The sequence below is a fragment of the Oncorhynchus mykiss genome, chromosome 8 (assembly GCF_057628025.1).
Source record: "Oncorhynchus mykiss isolate SJ-2025 chromosome 8, ASM5762802v1, whole genome shotgun sequence".
Lineage (NCBI taxonomy): Eukaryota > Metazoa > Chordata > Actinopteri > Salmoniformes > Salmonidae > Oncorhynchus > Oncorhynchus mykiss.
Genome location: NC_143029.1, coordinates 45,623,921 through 45,650,311, shown reverse-complemented (window position 1 = coordinate 45,650,311; position 26,391 = coordinate 45,623,921). Strand labels below are relative to the sequence as shown.

The 26,391-nt window shown below is 42.3% G+C and overlaps 2 long non-coding RNA genes across 3 annotated transcripts in view; both read right to left on the bottom strand.

Annotated features, from left to right (window-relative positions):
* Window positions 1-486: 486 nt before the first annotated feature.
* On the bottom strand, window positions 487-14,249 carry LOC149981664 (uncharacterized). The gene is made up of 3 exons (XR_016482776.1): window positions 13,979-14,249; window positions 4,522-4,555; window positions 487-2,660 (listed from the first exon to the last, which is right to left on the bottom strand). It is a non-coding gene; the product is annotated as an uncharacterized LOC149981664 (long non-coding RNA).
* A 4,379-nt stretch (window positions 14,250-18,628) lies between these two features.
* LOC149981663 (uncharacterized) overlaps window positions 18,629-26,391 on the bottom strand; it is a 190,775-nt gene continuing 183,012 nt past the window's right edge. For both annotated transcript variants that reach the window (XR_016497804.1, XR_016497805.1), the window contains 2 exons: window positions 19,311-19,466; window positions 18,629-18,710 (listed from right to left, as the gene is read on the bottom strand). This is a non-coding gene — a long non-coding RNA (uncharacterized LOC149981663). The remainder of the gene's footprint in view (window positions 18,711-19,310; window positions 19,467-26,391) is intronic.

Genomic DNA, 26,391 nt, shown 5'->3' with positions numbered 1-26,391 from the left:
CCAAAAATACCAATTTCCGATTGTTATGAAAACTTGAAATGGGCCCGAATTAATCGGTCGACCTCTAATGGTTATATCAATTATTTGTGAATAAATGCATTCTCTCCGCAATTGCCGAAAAATCTTTTTCACTGACAAAAAAATATCCACCCTTGTCTATCATATTTCGTTTTGTTGACATTGGAAGATTTTACAGACAAATCAGCTTTTTCCATCAGGCCTGTCATAAGTTTTTTTTTTTTTTATGTCTCAAGGAAATTCATCGTCATGAAATTGTTGCATAGAAACGTCATTCGTGATAGGAAATCTGACAAAAAGCCATTTGAGATCTAAGATGCATCATGATGCATTTCAGCTCTTGCTCTGACACTAAGGCATTTACTATAACATTATGGAAATCCAAATGCACCCTTCCAACATATTTATTTATATTCTAGGGAATTGCAGACTACAAAGACCAACACAAAAGTCCACACAGCCCAGCTCTAAATCGCAACATTGACCCTTTATTTGAAACCCTATGACTGCTGTAATGCCTTCCATGGCTAACAAGTTGTCAATCTGGTGTAACTGAAAATGAAAAGCAGGGGTGCTGTTGTAAAAACAAACACTATCACTTCAAATATTCTGCATAGGATATCTTCAGAATGCAACAGACATGGGATTGAATCATGTAACCACACTGAAAAAAATATCTAAATACATAATGAACTCCTTATCAATGGAGAGTTTAGAGACACATGCAGTTTCAAGTGTTTGGAGTAATACGGTTTCTCTTTTTGCTACCTATGAAAATGACACCCACAGTCTCTTTCAGCAGTTATTTGTCTTAAGGTGGCTGGCGTTCCACTACTTTAAGGTATCACATCCATGCTCTTGGAATAGCATGAGATAGCTCACTGTCTGATAGGCTAACTCCACATGACAATGTGCGTGTTTCTAAAGTAACACCTCCCCAAGTGTTAATTTACCCCCTCTGATGCTCTCACTTCCTTTCTACACAACTCTGACTACACTACATAAGTGTCGATTTACTAACAGGGGAGTGCATAGCAGTATGATATACAACACGTTTTCAGGGTGCACTTGCGTGAAATCCACGATTCATGTAAAACTTAATTTTAAGGGGACCATATTACAGTGTAATTACATTAACTGTAATAGTTACACAGTAATAACAACATGAAACTAGTGGTAATTGCAGTCTGTAATTGCAGAGGTGTACTAATGAATGCTTGTTACCATGCTTGTTACAAATGTGAAGTTTCTAATGGCATCCAAATGTAACATATTCAGCTTGCACAAACCACATGATAAGTGTTAGCCAATTGAAAACCGACCCAACTCATTGAAACGACTCTGCAATAAAGGGCTCTGGAGTCTGATGCCCAGGCCTAATGGTAAAAACGATTTCAAAAACAGTTCTTTTAAAAATTTAAAAATGTAATTGTTAAATCAATTAACAGTGCTTTTGACAATGGGTAAATTAGTTGAATCATCAATACAAACATTTTAGACATGAATTAATAGTTATAGTTAAAATTTTGAGATTCATTCAGAGTCATTTGTGCTTGCCAAAATGTAAGCCTATTAAAGTTGATTGGATTATGGTTTATAAATGCACTTAAAATAGTCATAAGACAAACTCTTATTCCATCATGTAACCTGTTTTGGAACATTCACACTTTTGGAAGGGATGCATTAGTACAATTATTTATTTATTCCAGGAATTAATCATGTCAAGATCTGCCCAACTGCGCAACACGCTCTAAATAAGGACGTCCTTGAACGTTCCCATGTGTTGACCAATGATTTGTATATACACTAGATGACCGTTACGGGGCACTGTGTTTAAGCCACTGTGCCTCCATCTTGGCACTCACTCACCGTTGTAAAAAAAAATTGAAAGCTATAGAAATGCATTTATTAATGTCTACATACATTTTTGCAACATTTATTATATTACAGACACCTCAATGCATACTTTTAAATTATATTATATTATGTGAGCTAAACATACAAACAAAATATATAAAAACATCATTTTTGGAGTTACTGTCCCCACTACAATAAAATACTTAACATTTAATTGAAATAGTGGTATTCCATTAACTCCCATGGAGTACTGCTCCTACTGAGGAGTGGAAATGTGGTGTGGTGGCTTCAAAGCCTCTCAATGGCCAATACATAGCATCAGCAATCCAGGATTTATATACAGTACCTGTCAAAAGTTCGGACCCACCTAATCTTTCAAGAGTGTTTCTTTTAGTTTTAATGTTTTCTACATTGTAGAGTAATAGTGAAGATATCAAAACTATGAAATAACACATGGAATCATGTTGTAAACAAAGAGTTCAAACAAATCAACATATATTTTAGAGTTTAGATTCCACCCTTTGCCTTGATGACCGCTTTGCACACTCTTGGCATTACCTCAACCAGCTTCATAAGGAATGCTTTTCCAACAGACTTGAAGGAGTTCCCACATATGGCTGTGTTGGCTGTGTTTCCTTCACGCTGCGGTCCAACTCATTCCAATCCATCTCAATTGGGTTGAGGTCGGGTGATTATGGAGGCCAGGTCATCTGATGCAGCACTCCATCACTTTCCTTGGTCAAATAGCCCTTACATTGCCTGGAGGTGTGTTTTTGGTCATTGCTCTGTTGAAAAACGAATGATAGTCCCACTAAGTGCAAATGAGATGGGATGGCATATATCGCTGCAGAATGCTCTGGTAGCCATGCTGGTTAAGTGTGCATTGAAATCTAAATAAATCACAATGTCACCAGCAAAGCACCCCCTCACCATCACACCTCCTCCTCCATGCTTCACGGTGGGAACCACACATCCGGAGATCATCAGTTCACCTACTCTGCGTCTCATAAAGACATGGCGGTTGGAACCAAAAATCTGCCATTTGGACTCATCAGAGCAAAGGTACTCACCATACTTACTGTAGGCTACAGATTTGAGTCATTATTGGAATAGTTATTAAGTTATTGAGTAGGCCTAGATCTTTGTTTATTTAAGGCCAGGCACCACAGGCAAAAACAGATTTTTTTCTTTTGAGTTTGGGAAATTTTGCAACTAACTTTCATAAAATGTACAAATAAATCGGTAAACATGTATATAAATATTTATTTGTATTTGTATAATTTTATCAACTTTGTCAACTACACCTACTGTAAATGTAGTTCTTGGTAGCATGTCTCACATAGAACTTCAACCGCTATTTCTAAAACTCTCCATGTTAAACCACATATAATTTAAAAGCTTGTTTTCCGGAGCATATCGTTAGCTAGTCCATACATGGCTATATCATTTGTAGACGTAGCGCGCCTTGCTGAAAGATTAGTAATTTCCTGACATCCGATTAGTTACTGGCATATAAAGGCCCTTTCCGGCAACCTGATTGATTAACATCCCTCACGTGCCACGCAGCACTTCCTTGAAAATATCTCCCGCGAAGAATCAATGTAAAGGGAGACAAAATAAGAATTTTGAAGAATATACCTACAGTATCTGAATAAAAATAGGTGATCTCAGTTAGCCAATGCGAGAAAAGCAGTGAATGAAAGAAACAATTTGCTGGATCCGCCAATTGAGGCAGTGGCTGTACGGGTAGAGGAGGAAAATGAGGTAGCCCGCAGCAACGCGTTGGGACGCAAATTAGTTAAGATGAAGATGACAACTAGCAGTGACCATCCAGACAGCAGCCAGCCAACAGTAGCTTTAATTCCACATGGCTCAAATAAACGTGTACATGATTTGATTTGCTCTAAGTGTCTAAACACTGGACTGAAATCACCATAGACCCCACCAACCAGTGATTGTGTAATTCTGTCATGATAGAATGTGCAGACTGTGAAGGTGATCTTGATGAATTTAGGAGTGTTTACACTTCCTCTAGGCTGCAGGAGTGCTCCAAGGGAGATGTGGCATTTGATATAAATGTGAGGATGGTTCTTCTAGCCCACAAACTTGGACTTGGTTATGCAGCTCTAAAGAAAATAAGCAAAGTCCTAGGGATTCCTTCCTTGGGTCTAAGCTCACATTAGAGACATGAGGTAAATAAAAAGGGAGAGTGGCCATATGCAGATATAGACCCAGACATGGCAGAGTTGATGAATGAGGATGAGGAGATAGACATAGCAGAGTTACTGAAGGAGGATAAGGATATAGACCCAGACATAACAGAATTACTGAAGGAGGATGAGGATACAGATACAGACCCAGACATAGCAGAGTTACTGAAGGAGGGTGAGGATACAGACATAGCAGAGTTACTGAAGGAGGATGAGGATACAGACATAGCAGAGTTACTGAAGGAGGATGAAGGTACAGACATAGCAGAGTTACTGAAGGAGGATGAGGATACAGACATAGCAGAGTTACTGAAGGAGGATGAGGATACAGACATAGCAAAGTTACTGAAGGAGGATGAGGATATAGACCCAGACATAGAAGTGTAGCTGAAGGAAGACGAGGATACAGATATAGACCCAGACATAGCAGAGTTACCTCAGACTCCTGGAGCGGGCCAACCACCACCGGCCTGAGGAGAGACACATTGAACGAGGGGTTAATACGGTAATCAGGGGGAAGCTGTAACCTATAACAAACCTCGTTCAATCTCCTCAGTACTTTAAATGACCCCACAAACCACGGGCCCAGCTTCCGGCAGGGCAGGCGGAGGGTTAGGTTCCGGGTCGAGAGCCAGGCCTCACTGTGGTGACGGTCTGTGCTGGCTTTCTGGCACAGCATGGCCTGCTGGAGGTGAACATGGGTGGCGTTCCATGTCACCTCCGCGCCCCTGAACCAGTCGTTCACCGGAGGAGCCTCGGTCTGACTCTGATGCCAAGGCGCCAGAACCGGCTGGTGCCCCAGTACGCACGGGAAGGGGGAGAGGTTAGTGGAGGAGTGGCGGAGAGAGTTCTGAGCCATCTCGGCCCAGGGCATGAACGCTGCCCACTCCCCCGGCCGATCCTGGCAATATGACCGCAGAAACCTGCCCACATCCTGGTTCACTCTCTCCACCTGCCCATTACTCTCGGGATGAAACCCCGAGGTAAGGCTTATCGAGACGCCCCATGAACGCCTTCCAGACCCTCGAAGTGAACTGGAGACCTCTATCAGACACTATAACCTCAGGCACCCCGTAGTGCTGAAAGACGTGCGTAAACAAGGTCTCCGCAGTCTAGGGCCGTAGGGAGACCGGGCAGAGGGAGGAGACGGCAGGACTTAGAGAACCAATTCACAACGACCAGGATCGTGGTGTTTCCCTGTGAGGGGGGAGATCGGTAAGAAAATACACAGAGAGGTGCAACCAAGGTCGCTGTGGAACAGGTAAGGGGTGTATAAAATAAGTATTTGGTCAATAACAAAAGTTTATCTCAATACTTTGTTATATACCCTTTGTTGGCAAACGTTTTCTGTCTTCACAAGGTTTTCACACACTGTTGCTGGTATTTTGACCGATTCCTCCATGCAGATCTCTAGAGCAGTGATGTTTTGGGGCTGTTGCTGGGCAACACGGACTTTCAACTCCCTCCAAAGATTTTCTATGGGGTTGACATCTGGAGACTGGCTAGGCCACTCCAGGACCTTGAAATGCTTCTTACGAAGAGACTCCTTCTTTGCCTGGGCGGTGTGTTTGGGATCATTGTCATGCTGAAAGACCCAGCCACGTTTCATCTTCAATGCCCTTGCTGATGGAAGGAGGTTTTCACTCAAAATTTCACGATACATAGCCCCATTCATTCTTTCCTTTACACGGATCAGTCGTCCTGGTCCCTTTGCAGAAAAACAGCCCCAAAGCATGATGTTTCCACCCCCATGCTTCACAGTAGGTATGGTGTTCTTTGGCTGCAACTCAGCATTCTTTGTCCTCCAAACAGGACGAGTTGAGTTTTTACCAAAAAGTTATATTTTGGTTTCATCTGACCATATGACATTCTCCCAATCTTCTTCTGGATCATCCAAATGCTCTCTAGCAAACTTCAGACGTGCCTGGACATGTACTGGCTTAAGCAGGGGGACACGTCTGCACTGCAGGATTTGAGTCCCTGGCGGCGTAGTGTGTTACTGATGGTAGGCTTTGTTACTTTGGTCCCAGCTCTCTGCAGGTCATTCACTAGGTCCCCCCGTGTGTTTCTGGGATTTTTGCTCACCGTTCTTGTGATCATTTTGACCCCACGGGGTGAGATCTTGCATGGAGCCATAGATCGAGGGAGATTATCAGTGGTCTTGTATGTCTTCCATTTCCTAATAATTGCTCCCACAGTTGATTTCTTCAAACCAAGCTGCTTACCTACTGCAGATTCAGTCTTCCCAGCCTGGTGCAGGTCTACAATTTTGTTTCTGGTGTCCTTTGACAGCTCTTTGGTCTTGGCCATAGTGGAGTTTGGAGTGTGACTGTTTGAGGTTGTGGACAGGTGTCTTTTATACTGATAACAAGTTCAAACAGGTGCCATTAATACAGGTAACGAGTGGAGGACAGAGGAGCCTCTTAAAGAAGAAGTTACAGGTCAGAGCCAGAAATCTTGCTTGTTTGTAGGTGACCAAATATTTGTTTTCCACCATAATTTGCAAATAAATTCATAAAAAATCCTACAATGTGATTTTCTGGATTTCTTTCTCTCATTTTGTCTGTCATAGTTGAAGTGTACCTATGATGAAAATTACAGGCCTCTCAGTGCCTCAGTGCCTCTTTGCTTGACATCATGGGAAAATCAAAAGAAATCAGCCAAGACCTCAGAAAAAAAATTGTAGACCTCCACAAATCTGGTTCATCCTTGGGAGCAATTTCCAAACGCCTGAAGTTACAATGTTCATCTTTACAGACAATAGTATGCAAGTATAAACACCATGGGACCACGCATCCGTCATACAGCTCAGGAAGGAGACGCATTCTGTCCCCTAGAGAGGAACGTACTTTGGTGTGAAAAGTGCAAATCATTCCCAGAACAACAGCAAAGGACCTTGTGAAGATGCTGGAGGAAACACGTACAAAAGTATCTATATCCACAGTAAAACGAGTCCTATATCGACATAACCTGAAAGGCCACTCAGCAAGGAAGAAGCCACTGTTCCAAATACGACTTAAAACCTGTTAAGGATATGGCAGACATATCTCCCTATCTCCATATCTCCCTTTGGAGAGATTGGGTACCCCTAGTAAACTGGAAGAAAAATCTGTCAAAAATTGCTAATATATGCAAATAAATATAATTTATAATATCCAATAAATATTATTGGATAGAAAACACTCTAAAGATTCTAAAACCGTTGGAATTATGTCTGTAAGTATAGCAGAACTCACAGGGCAGGCATTCTTCCAAACTAGTTTTTGTGGCCATGAAAGTTGGAGCAACTTTGACGTCATGGCCCCCACCCTTCCCAACCAGCTATGATTCTGGGGACACTTTCTATCTCTTCCGCTAGATGTCCTCTTTCATTAGAGCTTTGAATCGTTCAAATCCCGCGAGAATTGACCCTATGGGAGTGAAATTAGTGCGTGCCACGAGAGAATAGGCTGTGCGTATGGGCGCGAATTGGTCCCAGCCATTCCTTTGTTTCCAGCACTCAAGAGAAGGGCAGACGATGGCCGATTGAATTGAAGTTTGTTTTGCATGTCTAAAACATCATAAAGCTTGCTTCTGCACTTAGTTTGACCTGTTTAGTCGACATATAATGTGTAATTTTGAAGTTTTGATGCGCAACTTATCCGGACCAGAGGACGTTTTGGGTGCATTTCAGCTGATGTTATTAGCAGTAGCTAATACAAAGACGCAAGACTTGAAACCAAACGATGTATTGGGTAAGTATGAAGCCTTCCAGAACATTCTGAACGAAGACCATCGAAGGTAAGGGAATATTTATGCTTAAATCTGTGTTTCTGTTGACTCCAACATTACGTGGAAATGTAGCTTGGAACTGAGCGCTGTCTCAGCATATGGAATAGTGTGCGATTTCTGTAACGTTAAAAATAAATCTAACACAGCGGTTGCATAAAGAAGCAGTGTATCTTTCTAACTATATGTAGAACATGTATATTTAGTCAAAGTTTATGATGTCTATTTACGTTATCTTGCCGCGCTACATAGATTTCCTGCGGGCATTTTTGAGTAATTTCTGAAGGTGAACTCACTGTAAATGGACATTTATGGATATAAATGGCATATTATTGAAAAAAAAAAATATGTACTGTGTAATATGTCATATTACTGTCATCTGATGAAGATTTTCAAAAGGTTAGTGAGCGATTTATTTTTTAATCCTGCGTTTGTTGATTGCATGTTTTGGCTATTGAAATGAGCTGTGTCTGGTGGTGGTTTTACATATATATGTGCTATGTTTTCGCCGTAAAACATTTTAGAAATCTGACTTGCTGGCTAGATGAACAAGGTGTTTATCTTTCATTTGAGCTATTGGACTTGTTAATGTGTGGAGGTTAAATATTTTTAAGAATATTTTTGCGTTCCATGCGCCACCGTTTCAGCTGAACGTGGGAGGGTTGATTCCCAATTGGGAACCAGTATCGTAGACAGGTTAAAAAAGCCAGACTACGGTTTGCAACTGCACATGGGGACAAAGATCGTACTTTTTGGAGAAATATCCTCTGGTCTGATCAAATGAAAATGTAACTGTTTGACAATAATGACCATCTTTATATTTGGAGGAAAAAGAGGGAGGCTTGCAAGCCGAAGAACACCATCCCAACCGTGAAGCACGGGGGTGGCAGCTTCTTATTGTGGGGTTGCTTTGCTGCAGGAGGGACTGGTGCACTTCACAAAATAGATGGCATCATGAGCGAGGAAAGTTGTGGTTATATTGAAGCAACATCTCAATACATCAGTCAGGAAGTTAAAGCTTGGTCACAAATGGGTCTTCCAAAAGGACAATGACCCCAAGCATACTTCCAAAGTTGTGGCAAAATGGCTTAAAGGCAAAGCTACCAAATACTAATTGAGTGTATGTAAACTTCTGACCCACCTGAGAATGTTATGAAATAAATAAACATTTTATGAGTATTAAATGTCTGGAAGAACTGAGTTTAAATGTATTTGGCTCAGGTGTATGTAAACTTCCGACCCTGGGACTAGTCAACAACACATCTGCCACGCTGATTCTCAGCACCGGGGCTCCTCAGGGGTGCATGTTTAGTCCCCTCCTGTACTTAATGTTTACCCATGACTGCATGGCCAAGCACGACTCCAACACCATCATTAGGTTGTCGACACAACTGTGGTAGGGCTGATCACCGACAATGATGAGACAGCCTACAGGGAGGTTGTCAGAGACCTGGCAGTGTGATGAAAGGACAACAAGACAAAGGAGATGATAGTGGACTACAGGAAACATCGACAGGGCTGTAGTTCAGCGGGTTGAGAGTGTTAAGTTCACATCACTAACAAACTATCATGGTCCAAAAACACCAAGACAGTCTTGAAGAGGGCACACCACCTTTTCCCCCTCAGGAGACTGAAAAGATTTGGCATGGGTCCCCAGATCCTCAAAAATGTCTACAGCTGCACCATCGGGAGCATCCAGACCAGTTGCATCACCGCCCGACCGTAAGGCGCTACAGAGAGTGGTGCGTATGGCCCAATACATCACTGGGGCCAAGCTTCTTGCCATCCAGGACCTATGTACTAGGACAGACACAGAATACTTTACTTACCATTGATGTAGAGGCTAGTGCTCTGGCTGGAATCCATGCAACACTGGAAAAATATTATGAGGGGGAGTTTGGAGTTTCGCCAGAGTGAAATTCTCATGCTCCAAGAAGAGAACAAGGCACTCACAGCCAAGGTAAAAAGCCACGATTCTAAAATGGATTGTCGACTCAGGGAATACCGGGTGATGAAGGAGTCGCTGCTAGACATACAAAGTCGTAGCATGCGTGAAAATCTAATATTTTGGTGAGGAGGAGATATCCAAAAATCCAGAGGGCGCGATGAGAGAATTCATGCAATCCGCCTTGAAACTTCCTCTAGAGACTGTAAACAAGGTGGCTTTCCACCGTCTACACAGACTTGGAGCTCGGAGCGACAAGACCAAGGGTCCCCGACCGATCATCGCAAAATTTGAACACTACCAACAAAAGGAATTGATCGAAAGCAGGGGAAGGAACTTAAAGGGACCAAATTCGGGCTTAGTGACCAATTTCCCCGGGAGATAAACGAACATCGCGAGAGACTGTATCCTGTTCATCGGCAACAGATGGAGAGGGGTAAGCGTGCCTTTCTAATTGTGGACAAACTCTTTATAGATGAGAGCTATTCTGAGACAGCTCCATAAAACCATGGCTGCTCTAAATTCTACAGGGACTTCAGGTTATGAAAAAAATAAAGTATGGGAACTGTGAAGTGGATATGAATACACACGTACTTAATTACATGTTCACTTAATCATACACATTTGATCTCGCTCTCTTCTCTCCCTCTCTCTATTGTCGAACTGTTCTATAATTGTATTTTATTATTTCTTGTTTGTCTACCTTTTCTATTTCTTTGTCTTCATATTCCCCTTGCTTGTTGTAAACAAATATAAACATATCAGAATAGGGACATTGGGGAATAATGGCATTTTCACGGGATACATTTGTACTGTAGTGAGGCCGTCTCTATAGTAATGCAAGGTCTCTTTCATGATCATGTGAAACATAAATTTCTATGGAAATGCTGGGATGTGTTTTTCAATGATGCTAAAGGTAATTATGATGCAACTATGATGGTGATACGATATGGATTACAATTATCATCATGAATATTAAGGCTATACACACTACAAGCCGAAGCTTCCCACCATTAGCCCTGACAAATTGAAATTAGACTTAAAACGAATCATCCAGCGATCATACACTGTTTACCAGGGGGCAGGGCTACCGACGTTAAGGCTACTCTGAAGATGGTGCTGGCTAAAGCTAAAACTGGCGAGTGTAGAGAGTATATAAATATTGTTATCCACGTTGGCACCAACGATGTTAGGATGAAACAGTCAGAGATCACCAAGCGCAACATAGCTTCTGCGTGTAAATCAGCTAGAAAGATGTGTCGGCATCGAGTAATTGTCTCTGGCCCCCTCCCAGTTAGGGGGAGTGATGAGCTCTAAAGGAGAGTCTCACAACTCAATCGCTAGTTGAAAACTGTTTTCTGCCCCTCCCAAAAGATAGAATTTGTAGATAATTGGCCCTCTTTCTGGGACTCACCCACAAACAGGACCAAGCCTGACCTGCTGACGAGTGACGGACTCCATCCTAGCTGGAGGGGTGCTCTTATCTTATCTACCAACATAGACAGGGCTCTAACTCCTCTAGCTCCACAATGAAATAGGGTTCAGGCCAGGCAGCAGGCTGTTAGCCAGCCTGCCAGAATAGTGGAGTCTGCCAATAGCACAGTCAGTGTAGTCAGCTCAGCTATCACCATTGAGACCGTGTCTGTGCCTCAACCTAGGTTGGGCAAAACTAAACATGGCGGTGTTCGCCTTAGCAATCTCACTAGGATAAAGACCTCCTCCATTCCTGTCATTATTGAAAGAGATCATGATACCTCACATCTCAAAATAGGGCTACTTAATGTTAGATCCCTTACTTCAAAGGCAATTATAGTCAATGAACTAAGCACTGATCATAATCTTGATGTGATTGGCCTGACTGAAACATGGCTTAAGTCTGATGAATTTACTGTGTTAAATGAGGCCTCACCTCCTGACTACACTAGTGACCATATCCCCCGTGCATCCCGCAAAGGCGGAGGTGTTGCTAACATTTACAACAACAAAAAAAGACGTTTTCGTCTTTTGAGCTTCTAGTCATGAAATCTATGCAGCCTACTCAATCACTTTTTATAGCTACTGTTTACAGGCCTGCTGGGCCATATACAGCGTTCCTCATTGAGTTCCCTGAATTCCTATCGGACCTTGTAGTCATAGCAGATAATATTCTAATCTTTGGTGACTTTAATATTCACGTGGAAAAGTCCACAGACCCACTCCAAAAGGCATTTGGAGCCATCGTCCTCATATATATATATACAGTGCCTTGCGAAAGTATTCGGCCCCCTTGAACTTTGCGACCTTTTGCCACATTTCAGGCTTCAAACATAAAGATATAAAACTGTATTTTTTTGTGAAGAATCAACAAAAAGTGGGACACAATCATGAAGTGGGCCGACATTTATTGGATGTTTCAAACTTTTTTAACAAATCAAAAACGGAAAAATTGGGCGTGCAAAATTATTCAGCCCCTTTACTTTCAGTGCAGCAAACTCTCTCCAGAAGTTCAGTGAGGATCTCTGAATGATCCAATGTTGACCTAAATGACTAATGATGATAAATACAATCCACCTGTGTGTAATCAAGTCTCCGTATAAATGCACCTGCACTGTGATAGTCTCAGAGGTCCGTTAAAAGCGCAGAGAGCATCATGAAGAACAAGGAACACATCAGGCAGGTCCGAGATACTGTAGTGAAGAAGTTTAAAGCCGGATTTGGATACAAAAAGATTTCCCAAGCTTTAAACATCCCAAGGAGCACTGTGCAAGCGATAATATTGAAATGGAAGGAGTATCAGACCACTGACCTCTACCAAGACCTGGCCGTCCCTCTAAACTTTCAGCTCATACAAGGAGAAGACTGATCAGAGATGCAGCCAAGAGGCCCATGATCACTCTGGATGAACTGCAGAGATCTACAGCTGAGGTGGGAGACTCTGTCCATAGGACAACAATCAGTCGTATATTGCACAAATCTGGCCTTTATGGAAGAGTGGCAAGAAGAAAGCCATTTCTTAAAGATATCCATAAAAAGTGTTGTTTAAAGTTTGCCACAAGCCACCTGGGAGACACACCAAACATGTGGAAGAAGGTGCTCTGGTCAGATGAAACCAAAATTGAACTGTTTGGCAACAATGCAAAACGTTATGTTTGGCGTAAAAGCGACACAGCTCATCACCCTGAACACACCATCCTCACTGTCAAACATGGTGGTGGCAGCATCATGGTTTGGGCCTGCTTTTCTTCAGCAGGGACAGGGAAGATGTTTCAAATTGATGGGAAGATGGATGGAGCCAAATACAGGACCATTCTGGAAGAAGACCTGATGGAGTCTGCAAAAGACCTGAGACTGGGACGGAGATTTGTCTTCCAACAAGACAATGATCCAAAACATAAAGCAAAATCTACAATGGAATGGTTCAAAAATAAACATATCCAGGTGTTAGAATGGCCAAGTCAAAGTCCAGACCTGAATCCAATCGAGAATCTGTGGAAAGAACTGAAAACTGCTGTTCACAATTGCTCTCCATCCAACCTCACTGAGCTCGAGCTGTTTTGCAAGGAGGAATGGGAAAAAATGTCAGTCTCTCGATGTGCAAAACTGATAGAGACATACCCCAAGCGACTTACAGCTGTAATCGCAGCAAAAGGTGGCGCTACAAAGTATTAACTTAAGGGGGCTGAATAATTTTGCACGCCCAATTTTTCAGTTTTTGATTTGTTAAAAAAGTTTGAAATATCCAATAAATGTCGTTCCACTTCATGATTGTGTCCCACTTGTTGTTGATTCTTCACAAAAAAATACAGTTTTATATCTTTATGTTTGAAGCCTGAAATGTGGCAAAAGTTCGCAAAGTTCAAGGGGGCCGAATACTTTCGCAAGGCACTGTATATATGGTACAGGGAACATAAGGTTGAATATATTATTATAGACCTGCTAGATCTACTGTCTTTATTATATTACAACAGACCAGCTGTATCTACTGTCTCCATTTCACTCTGGCCATTATTTAGGGCCTGCCCTCCCCTCAACAGCCTCAAATAGGCTATTTCATGTGGGTTGGGGTGGGGCGGCAGAACCACGCATCTCACATTTAATTTACATTACATTTTTATATATTGCTTCTAAAATGTAAAAAAATCACAAATAATATTTTTGATTATTAATTTCAAACAAGGGCATTAGCATGAGAAGAACTTACCAGTTCAAAACATGTCCTCTCCGTTCAAAAAATATTTCTCCACTTGGGAATCGCTAAATGAATCGTCCTACAACAATCTCTGTCTCACTTTTCCGATCAATTTCTTCTAAAATTGTGTGTACAACTGTATATCTAGACTTCGATTTAGCTTTCCCTGACTTAGTCGCCATAATGATTGATATATAAACAGATGACTCTGTGCATTTACCAAACAATGCAGTGCGTAATATGCGTAGCTCCTTCCGGTATAAAACTTAAATAGCGAATGACTCACTTTATGCTGGAGTTTACGACATGGGTTGGTCCTCCAACACATAACCATTTCATATTGCCGTTTACCTCAGCTCATTGGCTATCTACACAACTAGATTTCAAGACGATCAGTGGTCATTGGGTTAAAATACAGTCAATCAACGAAACAGTGGTCATATCATTGGTGCACAGCGATGTCATTACTTGTTGTCTTCAAATCGGCTTCTTTCAGTCAATACGTCCCGCGAAATGGCCCATCAGGTTTGGTTGTGTTACAAACAAACCAGTTGATTGCAATGAAACCAAACATGACTGGAAAAGGCACGCTTTGTGTGGGTATTTACCCTCGAATAGGCTATAAAAACTGATTTTATCAAACAAAAGATCATTCTTTGTGTAACAATGAGCATTGGGATTGCAAACAGATGAGGATTGTCAAATGTAAACAATTTATTTTAATGCAGTTTGATTTTGTTATCCTGTGCTGGTTGAAATAGTTTATTTTTTTTATCCTCAGATAATCGCATCGTATTCTTTCGCAGTAAATCCTTTTTTAAATCTGACAACGCAGTTGGATTAGCAAGATTCTAGGCTTTCGATACATGTGAGACACTTGTATTTTCATGAATGTTTAATATGACTAAGGACTGGAGGTCCCTTAAACGTCAATGCAAAAATACTAGCGAAGTGCATAGCACTCAGAATTAAAAGGGTTTTACCAGGTATTGTTCATCCTGACTGTTTTTTTACATGGACGATACATTGGCGATAATATATGACAACTACTAGAAATAATAGAACATCATGAAACATCTAAGAAGCCAGGCCTGGTATTTATAGCGGATTTTGAAAAGGCATTTGATAAAGACTGGATTTTATTTATAAAATACAAAATATATTACCCTGCAGTTTACCAATAAAACGGGCTGATGGTGAGGTTGACATACTTGGTATTCATATCCCAAAAGATATAAATAAGCTCTCCACAATGAATTTCAATAGAACACTTGTAAAAATAGACAAGATCCTGCAACCATGGAAAAATTGCCCTGATTAACTCCTGAGTCATCTGTTTACTCACTTACTTATGGCGCTGCCTACTCCTGATGATTCATTTTTCAAATCATATGAGCAAAAACTACTTTTCTTTATCTGGGATGCTAAACCAGACAAAATAAAGCGTGCCTATCTATATAATGAATATGAACTGGGTGGGTTGAGATTATTAAATATAAAAGCACTAAACCTCTCTCTAAAAGCTTCACTTATTCAAAAGTTTTACTTGAACCCTAAGTGGTTCTCAAGTAGATTACTAAGAAAAGCTCATCCATTGTTTAAAAACTGCCTTTTTGCAGATTGCCATGTCTCATTTTCGATTAATTGAGCAAGAATTATTATATACAATTCTTGCCACCTGCAAAATGTTGAATATTTGGGGCATAAAATCATCGAAGCTCTGCAGATTTTGTTGTGAGGATACAGAATCATTAGACCATTTATTTTGATATTACCCTCCAGGTAATGTTTCTGGTCTCAGGTTCATTAATGGCTGAAAACGCATAACATTGATCTAAAATGTATCCTAGAAATAGTACTGTTAGGAGATCTGGAGAGAACGGGTCAGTCAATTACTACTACTCTTAGTAAAAGTATTTATCTTCTATTCGATTAGATGGATAGAAATTGTACGTTAGGCATTGTTGAAAGATATATTTTGTGAAGAAATCCAAAGAGGGTGGCCGGTGGGGATGTGGAGTTGCTGGGCAGGAGATAGAAGGATGGTCAAAGATAAAATGTAAAAAGTAAGTTTGAATGACACTGAGGGGCAGTGTTTTTACAGCAAATGCTGGTTTGCCTGAGGCTGATGCTGTGCAGGTGTTTGTACACATGCATATACACACATACTGTCACGTTCGTTATATGGAGGACACCAAGGCGCAGCGTAAGATGAATACATACTTCTTTAATGAAGACAAAGAAACACTAAACAAACTTACAAAGCAATAAACCAAACGTGACGCTATATAATATAAGTGCAGACACAAGCAACTAATACATAGACAATAACCCACTAATTATCCAAAGAATATGGCTGCCTAAATATGGTTCCCAATCAGAGACAATGATAAACAGCTGCCTCTGTGAGATCTGTTGACATGCCCTTGAGTAGGGCATTGACCCTGGATGCTTCTGTGTGTCACTCTGAATGCGAGTCTGTTGGATGCCTGGTGTGGTGTAGTTGTTGAGCGGCTTCACTGCAAGTATGTTTTGGATATTCAATAACAAAATTTTAAAAAATATAAAAAAATGTTGGCTTTTGATTGTAAATGCGGAGGGAGTCGAAAAGAGAACACAGAAGGCTGTTGCATAAAACACGTCTCCGGATTACATCTTCAAACTAAGGGCATCCGTGACAGAAAGATGTGATGATTCTTATGGCATTGCACACGGTCAGTGTGAACCAGAGTGACTTGACACAACAGGCCAAGCAAGTTGTGCAAACAAAACGGAAACAACACAGGACGTCTTATCTAGTGAAAGGGGTTGCAGTCTGCCGTGAAGCTTTCATCCATGTATACGGACATTGAATCAGATGGCTCATTTGAATCCTACAGACGAAGAACCATGTGTGACAATTTTTCCATTTTAAGATAATCAGTTATTTTTATATTATTGTGTGTACCACATTAGGTGTTTTATGGTTGAAAAATAATTCACCATACCCATATCTTCCAACAACAATTTATATTTTTTTGTTATTTCAAATAATACTTTTTTTATTGCCGTTTTAATTTTTAGAATGTGGAAGAACAGTATATCTCCAGTGATGATTTCAGTTTGTGGAAGAACAGTATATGTGACATTTTGCATGACTCTTGTAAGATGTCCTTTTTCAACACCTGATATGATGTTTTAAGTACTTTGAAGTACATATGCCCTTCATGTAAATAACTTAAATGCAATATGCAGTTAATTCATTTGTATGGAGGTTCATTTAAAGGTGGTCTATTAACTTTAGCACTGATGACTATTCTTAAAAGTTGAGTCATGAAATCTGTCTCATTTAAAATGAAGCCCTCAATGTGAACATACCATAGAACTACCAAAATAGAATACAATTAAATTAATTCAATCAAAACAAGCACAACTTGTAAATATCAAATAGGGATAAATGTGATGTGCCAATATGCATGTCCATTATGCAGGTCCCGAAGGTCAATATTACAAAACGTTCAGAAAACCATTCTCTTTGTGTTTAACACTATGATCAGCAATTAAGTTGTGAATTGTGTTAAACCCATGCTAAAGGCAAGAAATGTCCTTCTGCACTGAGGTGACAGCAGTAAATAAGTATTAACTGCTTAGAGTTAATGCTAAATGTGGTGACAGAGACAGTGTATATTGTAATGAATAAAAAAAGGGAATCAAGATCAAATGAATACTCACATACTGTATGTGATGACTTATTTGTTTTTAATTCATTCAGATTAAAAAAGGTTCAAATGATCACACAAAATAATTATCAACAGAACACATTGTACATAACATTTCCTACACTAGGAACAACATCTTAAAATTAAATTAATTCAATATATTGTGCTGGTTCAAATCATACACAAATTGATTCACATAGAAAACACCTACGATACATTAATTTCCTACAATAGGGGTGAAATGTATACAGATTCAACATACTACAGTATACAGGTTCAGGGGATCATAAACTCACAGAAAAAACGTTTAATTATGTAGCTTGGTTTAACAACAAATTATTCACTCTGCAGTGATTCATAAAAAGAGCGTGCAGCAGCTGGCAAGTAGTTGAGCATGGTCATCAGATCTTGGTACTTGTTTTTTTTTGATGGGCAGAGGACTCTCATATGCTCTAGGGTAGTGGATTGCAAAATAGGGAGGTTGAGGTGTAGCTCCTTGTTTTGGTTTGGAGATCAGCCACGACTTCCATCCCTCAAATAGACTGGCTCTGTTTGGCGTACAGATTCCAAGGATCCTCAACTGAAATTAGAACATAAACAATTTAAGTTCCTGACATCAATAACAACTTTCACAGTCAAGCATTAGGATATTTTATTGTTAGAACAACATGTTGCATGTTGATGGGATGTTAGTAAACTATTCTCTGTGCAATACCTGTGACTTTTAACCACCTCACTGAGGTGATCTGTAGTCCAGCTGGTCGCTTGAGGACAGAATCTGGGAGGTGCCTGAAGTCTTCACATTGCATCCTCATCACCTTGAATGGTTTTGCTGGTTGTGCTTCAAGTATCATCTTTGAAACATCATCAGGTATGAAGGACTGACACCTTGCGCCTCTTCTCGATGGTGGCAAAAGATCGATCACAAGGAAGAAAAGAATGACCAGAGACCATGAACTTCTACTGAGTAGTGGTTCTGGGTTCTTGGGAAAGATAGAATGTGCTCCTTGATGCCCTCTTTCACTGTAGCATGTATCCGATGTGGCCTGTAAGGAGACAACAAGGTGTTGTTAAACTTTTATTATCTCAATGGTGTAGGGACCTGCCTTAGAGTGCAACTGTGTCGCTATAACCGGGGTACAAATCCCGGTCACGCCATTGCAGTTTGTGGCCGGGGGTCCTGTAGGGCGGCAAGAATTAGGCCAGTGCTGTCCGGTGGGAGGGGGAAGGTAATCGGCACTCAGTCCTCAATGCTCAGGTGGTAGTTGGACAGCTTAGTTACCATCATTTTGTTTAAAAGTAATAAACATTTTTATATTTTTGTTTCAGAATTCGCTATTCATCCAATCGATACTCTGTTAATGTTTAGAAGATTGTTTAGAGCACTGCTATAGTGAAATAATCCAGGCTGGAATCCATAGCGCATTACCTATTGCTATGCTTCCCTCTTCCATCTTCTAAAGGAGACCTAGCCTCAGTAGCCTGATCTGGAGACCCTGCAACCTCACCTGCCTCAGCTAACTTTTCCTGAATAACCTGACCAAAACAATTACATTACAATTAACAGGTTATTAAAAACTAGTACAGAGAATACAATATGTTTGTCATTGATATTCATATAGACATTAATTCATATTTTCACTTGCCTGAAGACGGCTGTTGGTTAGCTGGAACACAGACATGAAAGTAACCTTGCACACATTCAATCTCTGGCCTGCTTGCTGTACATGGTATTTGAAGGTTTGTTTCCGTCGTTTGTTCTCCTTTGTATCCTCAGGTTTACGTCTCCGTTTCACCTCATGCTGCAATAAAAATTGACAACGATGAATTCAGAATTTAATATACTGTAGCACATTCAGGATATTGCTTGATCAGGACCTCCATCTTTCACACACTCCCAATCTATACACAGAATGAGTTTGTATTGCACCATTGTGTAACACAGCACTTTTAACGTTAATGTACGTATCATTACTATGCAAGTGTTCAACATAGCTATTATAATAATAGGCGTTTTGTCTAAATTTTCTAACCTGTTCTAAGCTGGAGAGAATCAACGCTTGTTTCTTGTATGGGACAGTGTAGAACCTGTTGAACAGATGCAGCTTGCGTTCATCAGTCAACTTTCCACAATCCTTTCTGCACGTCGTGGAACACGCTCTTCCCTGCAGGATACAGTGTAACTAGCTAGCTACTGTAGCCATGTCGAATCATCCGGTGGACGGAGAAAAAGTAGCGAGCTATGTTTCTTCTATAATCTAGCAATAACATTTGTAATGATAATGTATGAGTTAGTAGCCAACGAACTTTAGCTAATATGTTTTCTCTATAGTTACAAATTAGACAACCCAGAACATACATGTTAGTTACTGTACTCTATAGCTAGCTAGCTTGATATACGGTTCTTCCACATACCTCTTTTGGACAGCTTTCCCATATTTCTGCAATTTTCATCAGCATCAGAAAGGTTCTCTTGTCCGTCCATTCTGAGTGGTGCACATAAACGGTTATTCCACGAGAGCCTATCTTTAAATTTAAAATTATTGTTAATTAGCCCGTGGAAAGCTTGTGAAACCGGTTCACTATAGAAAAATGGTGTCCAATAATGATTTTATGTATATATATATATATATTTTTTTTTTTATGTCACATATATGGTTCTTCGTCTGTAGGATTCATTTATCACACAAGCCACTGATATTGCAAGCTATTTTAATGACTTTTTCATTGGCAAGATGAGCAAACGTAGGTACAGTGTTTGCACCGCTAAAGGTTTTGATTTTATGCTTCGGGACTTAGATGTAATTTGTGGTTTAGTACGGTACCCTGCTTCACCACTTCATTGCTCCAGACCAGCGCAAGGGGGATTATGCTTTTGGGTCCTAATGTGTCTGACTGACAATGAAAGGGCAGCATAAACCTAAATAAAAACTGATAATTGTGCACGACTTCAGTTTTACTTACTAAAACTGTTGTTACACTAAGGTTGTTTTATTTTGTTAGGATTTTGCTCTTACTATAGTACTGTAGGCCACTCCCGATGGATCATGTTGTACAGTGCCTGAGTGGCGCAATGGTCTAAGACACTGCAGAGCAGTGTAAAACTGTGTGGCTACATATGCTAGTTCAATGCCTGTGCTGGCCTTGACTGGGAAACCTGTGGGATGACTATAGGTTTTTGGTTTCTCTCCCTCTAAAAACAGAAATAAATCATTCTAAATAACAAACTAGCTTTATTTACAAAACCAGGGTCTGACAATCTGGATGGAAAATTACTGAGGATAATAGCAAATTATATTGCCACTCCTATTTGCCACATCTTCAATTTAAGCCTACTTATCACGTTTAGGGAAGATGCAGACAGTGTCAAAGTAACAAAAGTTTATTACTAGAGCAGGGGGCCACGAAAACGACAGGTCAAGGGCAGGCAGAGGTCGGTAATCCAGATCAGAGTCCAAAAGGTACAGAACGGAAGGCTGTCTAAGGGTCAGGGCAGGTAGAGGTCACGTCACACTGGATTATTATCAAGGCACAAAACGGCAGGCAGGCTCAGAGCAGGCGGAATGGTCAAAACTGGGAAAGCTAGAAACAGACAGGAGCTAGGGGAAAAACGCTGGTTGGCTTGACGAACAAAACTAACTGGCAGAGAACAGAGGTATATGGGCGACACCTGGAAGGGGATGAGACGAGCACAAAGACAGGTGAAACAGATCGGGGTGTGACTACTAGAAAGTGTGTGCCCTAGGCCTGGAGGGAAGCTAAAGTCATTCCGCTACCCAAGAATAGTAAAGCTCGATTTACTGGCTCAAATAGCTGACCAATCAGCCTGTTACCAACCCTTAGTAAACTTCGGGAAAAAAATTGTGACCAAATACAATGCTATTTCACAGTAAACAAATTAACAGACTTTCAGCACTCTTATAGGAAAATACATTCTACAAGCACAGCACTTACACAAATGACTGATGATTAGCTGAGAGAAATTGATAAAATGATTGTGGGGCTCTCTTGTTAGACTTCAGTGTAGCTTGAGACATTATCGATCATAGTCTGCTGCTGGAAAAACCTATGCGTAATGGCTTTACACCCGCGCTATAATGTGGATAAAGAGTTACTTGTCTAACAGAACACAGAGGGTATTCTTTAATGAAGCCTCTCCAACATAATCCAGGTAGAATCAGGAACTCCTCAGGATAGCTGTTTAGGGCCCTGACTTTGGGTAAGGCCAGTGTGTCTATGTATGCAGATGACGCAACACAATACACGTCAGCTACCACAGCAACTAAAATTACTGCAACACTTAACAAAGAGCTGCAGTCAGTTTCGGAATGGGTAGCAAGGAATAAGTTAGTCCTAAATATTTCCAAAACTCAAAGTATTGTATTTGTGACAAATCATTCACTAAACCCTAAACCTCAACTACATCTTGTAATGAATTATGTGGAAATTGAGCAGACTAAACTGGTTGGAGTAACCCTGGATTGTAACCTGTGTGAGCGGACCAAGTAATTGGGCGTCACTCTAAAGCGGGAAGGTGGAATAAACGAGTCAGGAGTAAGTTCTTGATTGAACACAGTTCTCTATTGAGGGCATTGGGTCAACACAAACACTCCAACATAATCAATGAAAATCTTCCAAGGAAAAACATACATCTTCTCCAGATGAAACAAGAACATAATAGGATTATCTTTAAACTACAACAAAAAGTCACGGGATTGTCACCGTCTTAGTGGTTCTTCCTGGATAGCTCCTCTCTCTCGGTGGCCATCTTCCAGAGATAGTTTTCCCCCCTCTCTCTCTTCTGGTTCCATTCTCTCTCTTATAGGGGAAGGAGAGTATGTCATTAGTACCGTCAGCTGTGCTTAATTGCCTCTGGTTACCTTGTCTCCCATGCCTTGTTGGGCTACTATCCATGAGCCCAGCCTGCCCTCTGGTGGTCCTTCCACACCTGTCATGGTCAAAACATATTGATACAGCAGTAGCTAAGAACATCTTAACAACACTATCAACAAGGCTGGTCCTACAGGCCCTAGTTTTGTCGCACCAAGACTATATTTCAGTAGTGTGGTAAGCTGCCACAAAGAGGGACTTGCAATTGGCTCAGAACAGGGCAGCACATCTGGCCCTTAAATGTACAGGGAGAGCTAACATTAATGACATGCATGTCAATCATCTCTCATGGATCAAAGTGGAAGAGAGATTGACTTCATCACTACTTGTTTTTGTAAGAGGCTAAATATACCGAGCTGTCTGTTTTAAAATACTTGCACACAGACACCCATGCATACCCCACAAGACATGCCACCAGAGGTCTCTTCACATTCCCCATGTCCAGGACAGACTGTGGGAGGTGCACAGTACTATATAGAGCCATGATTACACATCATGTAACTGATGCAAGCAGTTGAATCAGATTTTTTTTTAAACAGGTAAAAATACACCTTATGGGACAACAGGGAATGTGAAGAGACACACGCAAAGGTACAGACACATGCGATACCCATGTGATATTGTTGTATGGTGGTATTGAACATTTTGTATTGTAGATATGTAGTGTTAAAGCAATGTTATATGATGTACTGTTTTTGTTTTATATGTAATATGTGGTTAAATATGTTTGGACCCCAGGAAGAGTAGCTGCTGCCATTTCGTCTCCACCTGTCCACTAAAAGACGAGGCTCGCCGGTAGGAGCGAGTACTCTGGTGGGTCATATGGATAACTTTTCCTCTCCCCTTTTCATGCCATTTTGCTTTGGGGAAGCCAGTCAAAATCTCTCCGGGTACTCATCGACTCTGGGGCCAATGAGAGCTTTATGGACACTACCCTAGCGTCTGAGCTAGGCATCCCCACTCAGCCCCTCTCCATTTCCATGGACGTTAGAGTGCTGGACGGGTGTTCTATAGGTCGGGTCACCCACAATACCACACCCATCAACCTATGGGTGTCAGGGAACCACAGCAAGACGATCCAATTCCTGCTCATTTAGTCTCCTCAGGTTCCCATGGTATCGGGATTGTCTTAACTACAGCGACACAATCCCCGTATTGACTGGTCTGCTGGTGCCACCATATGGGTTGGACCCCGTTCTGCCAACCAGCTTGCCCCCGGGACATCTTCCTGGGGGCTCGGAAGTTGCCTCGGACCTCTCCCCCATTCTCGCAGAGTAGTAGGACCTCCGGGAGGTGTTCAAGTAAAGTCCGGGCCACTTCACTTCAGCCGCAACGACCCTATGACTGTGGGATTGACCTTCCACCAGGCACCACTCCCCTGCTGTAGTCTAGGCTCTGGTTAATAATGTTCTCGTGACATGTTGAAACGGTTCATCCTCATCTTCTCCCGCTCCGCCCAAGAACACGTGCTCCACGTCCGACAGGTTCTTCAATACCTCCTGATAAACCAGCTTTTTTGTGAAAGTCGAAGTTAGAACTCCATCGCTCCACCATCCCCTTCCTGTGTTAAATCATCGCTGCAGGGAGTGTACAGATGTATCCCGAGAAGGTGAGAGTGGTGGGGGATTGGCCCCAACCTACATCCAGGGTGCAGCTGCAACGTTTCCTGGGATTTGCCAACGTTTTTCTGGAGTTACAGCACCCTGGCTTCCCCCTGTCTGCACTCACCTATCCCAAGGTTTTGTTCAAGTAGTCCCGATCTGCTGACCCGACGTTCCGGGATCTCAAACACAGTTTCACCACTGCTCCAATCTTGGTTCATCCTGACCCGTCCTGCCAGTTTGTGGTGGAGGCCAATGCTTCGGATGTCGAAGTGGGGGCTGTCCTATCCCAGCTTTTGCACAGGACCTCAAGTTACATCCCGGCGCCGCCTTCTCCCATTGCCACAATGCCACGAAGAGGAACTACGATATGGGGAATCGTGAGCTTCTCGCGGTGAAGACTGATTTGGAGGAATGGAGGCACTGGCTGGAGGGGGAGGAACATCCGTTCATTGTGTGGACTGACCACAAGCACCTGGAATTTCTCTGCACTGTCAAGCATCTCAATTCCAGGCAAGCTAGATGGGCCCTGCTTTTCACCCGGTTCAACTTCTCCCTCTCATACTCTCGTACCAACCGGGATCCAAGAATGTCCAGCCGGATGCGCTGTCGCACCGCTGTAGCCCCACGGCTACAACAGCGGAACCCGATACCATCCTTCCCACCTCGTGCCTGGCGACGGCACTCAGCTGGGGGATAGGGAAACAGGTTTGTGAGGCCCAGCGTTCCCAGCTGAACCCTGGGGAGGGGTGTGGCAGATAATTGGATGCTTGTTCCTGACACGGTCCGCTCCTCGGTTCTGGACTGGGCCCACTCCTCCAAGTTTGCCTGCCACCCTTGCCCCCGTCGTACCCTGGCCTTTGTGCGACAACGCTTTCTAGTCTGTTTCTAATCTGTTTCACCTGTCTTTGTGCTTGTCTCCACCCCCCTGCAGGTGTCGCCCATCTTGCCCATTATCCCCAGTGTATTTGTTACATGGCTGTACTGGAGGCGAAGTCAGGTGCAGGAGAGCAGATTGTACTAAGAAGCACACTTTAATAACGTTCCACATACAATGTGCTCATAAACAGGAACATAAAGCTCGTAACTAAACCACATAACATAAACAATTACACACAAAGACATGATGTGAAACAGACGGTTAATACAAGTAGATTGATTGGGGAAATGAAAACCAGGTGTGTATGGAACAAGACAAATGGAAATATAAAAAATGGAGCGGCGATGGCTAGAAAGCCGGTGACGTCGATCGCCGAACACCGCCCGAACAAGGAGAGGAGCCGACTTCGGCGGAAGACGGTAAAACTCCCGCAGCAGTTCAGGATCCAAAACATCTGCAACCGGAACCCAGCACCTCTCCTCCGGACCCTATTCCTGCCACTTCACGAGGTACTGAAGGCCCCTCGCCCGATGCCTCGAATCTATGAAGGAATGAACGATGTACGCCGGGGCCCCCTCGATGTCCAAAGGGGGCGGAGGGACCTCCCGCACCTCAGATTCCTGGAGTGGACCAGCCACCACTGGCCTGAGGACAGACAAATGGAACGAGGGGCTGTAATCTGTAACATACTTCGTTCACCCTCCTCAGGACTTTAAATGGCCCCACAAACCACGGACCCAGATTCCGGAAGGGTATGCAGAGGGGTAGGTTACGGGTCAAGAGCCAGACTAATGGTCGACTATCCAGAGCGTTTCCCGGGGAAGGTCTAACCACAGGAACAATGGCTAACACTCTGTCAATAAAATTCACAGCTGCGCCTGAATCAACGAGCACCTTATGCTGGGAATGTGGAGAAAACTCAGGGAAACAAATAGGCACGAACAGTTGATCAACAGAGGACTCTGGATGAGTGTGGTGCGAACTCACCTGGGGTGATGCCAGAGTGCCCTGCCTGTTGCCTCAACTCCCAGAGGAACCAACACAGCACCAACCGGCAGTGTGTCCTCTGCGGTCACAGATGGTGCACGTGATGGCTCCACCTCCAGTCTCCCTATGAGCAGCCCCTCCTAACTCCATGGGCACCAGAGCGGGGCTGCTGGAAGATGGCACCGACAGAGCCCCGTATGGACGTCCGCTGGTGACCAGCAGGTTATCCAACCGGATGGACAAATCCACCAGTTGATCAAAGGAGATGGTTGCATCCCTGCAGGCCAGCTCACGTCGGACGTCCTCTCGTAGGCTGCATCGATAGTGGTCGATGAGGGCCCTGTCGTTCCAGCCTGCTCCGGCGGCCAA